Here is a 7,196-nt window from a genome sequence, read left to right as displayed (position 1 = left end):
GAATTTAATGTTACCACCACCATACAGTACTTGACACTATGGTTAGTGTTGACTGAGTAATCCACTGCATTGGGTTTCTATTAGATGTAAGACTTCAAACCTTTCCAAGTTTGTCTTGTGTGACCAAAAAAACCCTCTTTGCCTCATATTTGCAGTATCACTTAATGTTTTGCTAACTCCCGGTGGGATTTGGAATGTTTTTACCATACAAAACGTCTTTGTGGATTGACTGGGATATTGCTGATGAATGGACATTTATTCCCATGTCAGATCCCATTATTTCAGAAAAGACTACATCAGGCAGCACATGGAGGCCTTACTGGACCCTTTTGAGCCATAGACTAGCTGCCCTATCTCCTAGACTAGAACATTTTTGGCATATTCAGCAAATAACAGAGATCTGCTAAAATCCTTTCCCAAATTTAGAAAGGTGTCCATCTGGGTGAGAGGTTCATCAGTGTTACTGAACTCTAATTCAAGCCCAGAAAAAGCAGGAATAGACTCTGATAATTTTGAAAAGAGATATTAGAACATTTGATTTTTGAAATGTTTTTAAGGATAAAGATTGTGACTATGATTTAAATTCCTAATTTGAGATTTAAATTAACCATAGGTGTGTACTACTGATAAATATAACTGGTGTGAAATTTAGAGCAACAATAGATTTCCATGGGTAGAGTTTAAGGACATATTCTTTTTACTTCTTATACTTTGGTGCTGTTAACATATAATACAGTTACAGTATTTATACTAGTGTTGTACATTTTAATATTTTTTACAGTTCTGATCCTGCATTTGGTATAAAATCTTACTTTCCCATTTAAGAAGTTTGTATGATTGTTTTTTTTTCTTTAAAATATCCAAAACCGCTCTACACAACACAGCATAAAGGGGACATGATTTCTGAAAAGAAAGAAAACTTTTTGTTTTCATTTATACAATATTACCATACCTCTGTAATGTTCCCTTCATTTAGGCCACTTATTCATTGCAGAAGTTAACAGTAATACCCATTTTCTAAGCCAATTTATCATTTCACCAGTTTTAATGGGACTATTGATTTCATCTTCATTCCAGTTAACTCAGTGTCCTGAATTTTTCACCACCCTATCGTGAAACGAAGCATCTTTCTTTAATCTGGCACTCAGATATCATGCAGTGATTCAAAGTAAAACTGAACATTGCATTAAGCTGATGAGAAACAACCAATTGATTGGTTTAGCTTAAAATTCATATAGTCATATGAACTGTCATACAAGGAAATTTAAAATGAAAATGATCCTGAGCTGTTATTCAGAATTTCAGATTTTTGTCTAATCTGTTCAGATACGGAGTAATGTTGATATTATATCAGTATTTTGCATTCTGAGCCCAATCCATCTATTGCAGAGTTTGGGCTTGACCCCCTTTTAAATCACAGGACTTTCTGTTCCTTGGTCCCATGTGTAGGTTGCCAAGATAGACTGCGGTTCCCCCAGAACCCTGAAATAGAAAAAAGTGGACAAAAAGCGATGGAAGGACTTTCTGTCGGAGAACATCAGAAAAGTTCATTCTTTTCGGGAGTTTTAATGTCTATATTGCTTGTTGTTAATAGCTGATGTTTTGCTTGTGTACTGCTCTGGTTCTTTATGATAGATTACAAGCACCAGTCCAAGTTTAAAAAACAAACTATTGTATAGAGCCAACATTTCAGAACCATTGCTACCTAACTGAAGAGGAATTGGAATTACAATTAAATGTAAAAAAGTAAATGTTCTTTATTTATAATAATAAATATAACATTTTCAAAATGATAAATGTACTGTACATGTACTGCAACATATTTTGAAAGAGATTTACAACCTTGATTCTGCTGAAAGACCTGTAGTCTAGTGCATACTAGCCCGATTTCCAGAAATCAGGTTAATGGAAACTTTAGCTAACATGTTTCATGTACAGGAAGTTCTTGATTTATGCTCTCCTTTTAAGGCATTTTTGGTTTAGTGCAGCTCATATATATGCACCAACTCTTAATTTTGTACAGATTACTTATATTTACATTTTAAATTTTACAGATTACATTTTAACTTGCTAGGACACGGTTAGCAACATACTCTACAACATGATGGAGTGTTTGAGACAATATTTATGGTTCACACCCAGTTGCATTCAGGGATGAATACTGATGACACACAGGCAGCTGGGTAATCTCTGTCTCAGTGTTCTTACAGCCTTCATTCATTTTCCTTTGTCTCACACCTAATACGGTAAATATATTCACTGAACATCTTTGTCTTATTTTGTCCTTTATGTCTATATTGTGTAAAATCTAAAATAAAATTAAATGAAGATATAGTGTGAAATAAATCTTAAAAATGAAATTGTATGCAAAGAATATTTAAATAAAATGTGAAGCCATTTTAAAAAATAAAACAAAACAAAATTGTACAGCTAAACAGTTTGTAAGTTAAATGATTATAAATGATAAATAAAACAGGATACATTTAATAATCAGCTAAAATACAAAAGGAAAAAAAAAACTAATGTTACTTCCAAAACTTAAAGATAAATGTCATAAGGCTCACTGTGGGTAAAATATCTGAAGTTAGTTGCAGAGTCCAGATGGACACATGACTCACCACCCACCACTGACAACACATTGCCTTCTCATTTTGAATGAAAGCATTAAATAAGAACAAATCTTTAGTTGAAAATGATTTTATTAAAGCTGTATCAACATATTATGTAAATAAATGCATTTAAAGAAATTTCCTTAATAAAATACTCTGCTTGGAAATGAAGTCAGAACCCATCAACATGTATTGTACAGTATATACCTGTATATTAATTGGAAATTATTCTATATGTTTTAATTTATATGATTTGAATTACCTGGCCTATTTCAGGAACACATCTGCTGCACAGAGAGCTTCCTGTGGAGAATTTGTAAAGTTACTCATGAAATTGCATGAATAGTAATATTGCATTTTAAAGTGCATTAAAAACTTGGAAACCACAGTGCTTATTCAGAAATTAAACCAGTGTCAAAATCAGTGGGTGAAACAAGGTTATGTTCTTGAGTTAAATGGTAACATTTTTCTTAAAATATCCATCCATTCATTTTCTAACTGCTTTTTCCAATACTGGGTCATGGAGGAGCTGGAGCTTTTCCCGGCAAACAATAGACATAAAGCAGGATACACCCTGGACAGGAACCATCGCAGGGCACACACAGACAAACAAACATGCACACAATCCCACCAGGGCCAGTTTTCCCAGAAGCTAACTAACCTACCTACATGTTTTTCGACTGTGGTAGGTAGCTGGAGCAGGAGGAGGAAACTTGTGCAAAAACTATGAGAACAGACAAATTCCACACAGATAGCACACTAGGACTTGAGCCCAGAGTCCAGCGCTGCAAAGCCCTGAAAAATGACAATCTGCTAATATGGACTGTTTGCAGCTTCCTTACTTGAATGTTCATTAGTACCTGAGACGTGCTGTATATATCTTACCTTTACCACTGTGGTTGTTATCAGCTATATATGATAAATCATTGATAAATCATTAGGGGTTGGAAGACCCCTAGGGAAGAAAAGGTTGCCGTTATAAGTGGTGTTGATGGGTCAGTAAGTGTTTATTCCCCCTAGACCTAAATTGCCCAACTATAGGGAACACTAATCCAAAGGAGATATTATCCTTCAGATGACATGTTAAACTAAATTTCTGACTACTGGGTCATATTATATACAGTACTTTGTCTGCATTGCATACCATGATGTACCACCAAGGCTCTACATAACTCATCCATTAAAAGCTTACCCAGATTGCAGGTGAGTTCCATGATCCAGATTTACCAGGTAACTCGACCCTGGCTTGTGTCACAACCAAGTTAAGACCAGAATTCCCAAGTGGTGATTCACAGCTGTTAGAGCACTGGAAGGGTAGGGATGCAATTAGACAACCTAGGACCTTTCAGCTGTCTGGCAGACACTAACGCCTGTGACATTAGAAAGAGATGCATTGTAATGCATTCACAATCTGGGCAAAGTGACAAATGCCACTACAGGTGAGTGTGTCAGACAAGCAAGTCTCCGACATTCATTCTCCTCAACTTTCAACAAGCAGGAGAGGGAATAGAGAATTGCTGCTGGAGAGCTGAGTCTTGTACCATCAGCATGATTATTACCTGATATGTTGTGGGACTTATTTAGTAAAACCATTAACTGCAGACTGTTAATGACTGTTAACTTCTCAAAGTTTGCTTTTGGAATTCTTCTTCTTAAAAACGTTCGGCATTCATACTTTTGAAGCTCTGTATGCAGTGAACTCTTTCATACAGTATTAGTAAAGTCTTGCTTTTTATTTATAATGCTGTCTTGTAATATTTTTCTTAGGAGACTCATGTTACTGTATGTAGAGTACTGTACATGTTCAATCAATGAACACAATATGGTTTGTCAGAGAAGATAAACGTGACCCAAGATTCTTTAATATTTGTGTAAAGAATTAGACTTAAAAAATAATCCTATAGGTTCATTTAATATGAAGAAAAATAATATGAAACCACCAAACTTTAAACCAAGCTCCCTGTATTCACAGCTGTATTGTGAATTGAATCTAAGCTTTTATTCGAAGCCATGACTGCTTTAATCAAAACAATGGGTTGTATTCCAATTATTTAAAGAGCGTGGATTTATAAAATAACAAGTAAGGCTCAATGTAATTATCACAAATCCTTATACAAAACATGTATATATGTCTTATTCATAAAATATATTAATCCTTGCTCACAAAAAAGTCATCATACATATACAGTACATAAACCAAAAAGGCAATATAAAACATCAGTTAATTAATATTTTTGTTGTTGGTGATGTTATACCAGTGTTCTTATTTTGTTCACAATTATGCACTTTTTCTCAGAGTTGCAAGTATCGTTTGATACAATTTGCAGTATATATGGAGTTTTTCTATGAAAGCACATTATCTCATAGGGTAATAGTGCCTAAATAATGTTGTAAAGGGAACACACAGCATTGCCACAGTGCAACAAGCATGGTTAACATATTGAAGTCTAAGATGAGCACTACGCTTGAGGAAGAAATTGGTTATTTTTAAGTGAAAGGATAAGATGCCTTTTGGATTATAGCCATTGACCATCCTCTCCTGCAGAAAGGGGTGTTAAAGTAAATCACATTGCTACATTTTCTTGAGACTGTCTTGCTTTCAAATGATTTATTATTGTGTTGTATTCCATTTTTTATTAAACATAAAATAACATACATTAAAATGCAAAAATGCTCCTTAATATTCCCATATGCTTTTAATTACTTAGAAATTTCCAAGGAAGACAAGAAGATAAGCCATGGTTGGTCCTGGTCATAGACCAACAAGGTGACTACCTAGGGCAGTAACAGTGGCAGGATCAGAGCGGAGTTTTTCTGAACTAAAGCTGATTAAAACATAGCTGAGGTCATCCATGGCACAAGACCATCTCACTGGACTGGCCATCATGGGCATCAGTCATGCAGTGGGTCAACTACTGTCGTTTGAAGATGTAACTGATGATTTTGCCTCTCGAAATCTAGGCAAATGGATTTCTAGAATGTTTTTTTTAAATAAAACTTTACAATCTGCTCAGCCTTAGTGATCTCACCTCCCTTGTTATTGAATGTAATTATTTCTTACTTAAATGCATATTTATACAATTCCTTTCCAGTGCAGTAATTTGTAAGTTATGATTTGCTGTAATTGTGAAATAACAGAGATCCTGTGCACAGAATCTGTGCTTCTTGCTCTTGTTTGTAACTTATCTATTATGTGCTCTTCAAAGCTGGTTAATAAGTTTTCTAGTTATATAATTAATTTATTCAATTGTTCTAAATAGTAAAATGAGGTTTGTCAGGAGGTGGTTATAGTGCAAATCATGATCTGGAGGGGCCCCTTTCCAAGATCTTGTCTAGGGTCCCCAGAAAGCTTTAATTTTTCAAAAACAATTAAAGTTCATGGACCTTAATGAGCACTAATTGATATAACTTATTTCAATGGGGGCAGAAGAATCAGATACTGTATGTTTCCTGTGTAGGTGAAGGGCAGTCCTGAAGTCTCTTTCTTATGCTGTGTTGGGATCAAAATTGTACTTAAAGGCGGCAGAAGAATCAGTGAAGCAAGCTGAACACAGATAGTTTATTCTCTGGTAAATCATAATATGCTTTCTGTCAAATTATGTTTAAATATAGCATGTTACTGGATTTTGGCTCATGACAAGATATAATGTGTGTTTTATTAAAATGTTACATTGTTCCTCTAAGAAATTACTTACATTCTTTATCATATTGTTATTGTATATCATCTCTTCTGTCTGTATGATCAGGAAAAACCAGAGATATGCTTTAAATGTATGTTTATTAAGAAAACAAATGTCTTGTGCCAATAAGCTCTTGTGCATTCTATAACATTCTTCTATTTCAGACCTGATTCTTGGGCAAAAAGAAATCTCAGTTGTTTTAAAATCCTGGAAATTTCAAACTTAATCTTTGTAAGCTAAATCCCCTAACCCTAACTCTAAGCCTTTTAGTTGTATAATGTCAACATGAAAATTGTAACTGCAACAATTGAGTTTAAATTAAAAAAATATATGACATATTTTAAAGATTCTGTTTTGCACTATGTTGCAAGTTACAAATACAGTAAAATAAAAGACTAAAGCTTATGTTAAAGATTTTCAGATATCAAAAACAAAAACTGACATTTACTAATGTAATTTCTTCTGGGAGTAAAATGTATCCACTTAATTTTCCACTCAGATCAGTAATTTTCCCAGTAAATATTCTCAATACTAGCAGACCAGCTGGCAACCGTCAAATCAATATTTCATGTGCATTTTTTTTTTAAATCACAAGGGTTAAAGCAATTAAGCTAAGGAGTTGAACAGTGAACAGCGTGACTTCCATCTGTCTGTCCATCCATTTTCTAACTACTTTATCCAAAGTAGTGAGGGAAACAGAGCCTGATATCCCACCAACCAACAGGCACTAATTTTTTTTCTTCTTATTATAAATATACACACAATCACATCAGGGAATGCCAATTAACCTAGCAGTACGTCTATGGATTGTGGTAGGAAGCTGGAGCACCCGGTGAAAACTCATGCAAACCATGGGGAGAACTTATAATACTCCACACAGAGAGCACACCTAGGGCCTCATTGCTGT

The 7,196-nt window shown here is 34.5% G+C and overlaps 1 long non-coding RNA gene across 1 annotated transcript; it reads right to left on the bottom strand.

Moving 5' to 3' along the window:
* Positions 1 to 518: 518 nt before the first annotated feature.
* LOC148657547 (uncharacterized) lies at positions 519 to 4,666 on the bottom strand. The gene is made up of 3 exons (XR_015940992.1): positions 3,802 to 4,666; positions 2,872 to 2,912; positions 519 to 1,482 (listed from the first exon to the last, which is right to left on the bottom strand). It is a non-coding gene; the product is annotated as an uncharacterized LOC148657547 (long non-coding RNA).
* Positions 4,667 to 7,196: the final 2,530 nt, after the last annotated feature.

This window comes from Lepisosteus platostomus, chromosome 8 (assembly GCF_059453375.1).
Source record: "Lepisosteus platostomus isolate fLepPlt1 chromosome 8, fLepPlt1.hap1, whole genome shotgun sequence".
Lineage (NCBI taxonomy): Eukaryota > Metazoa > Chordata > Actinopteri > Semionotiformes > Lepisosteidae > Lepisosteus > Lepisosteus platostomus.
Note: the sequence above shows the minus strand (reverse complement) of the source record. Positions and strands in the feature narration are given on the sequence as shown.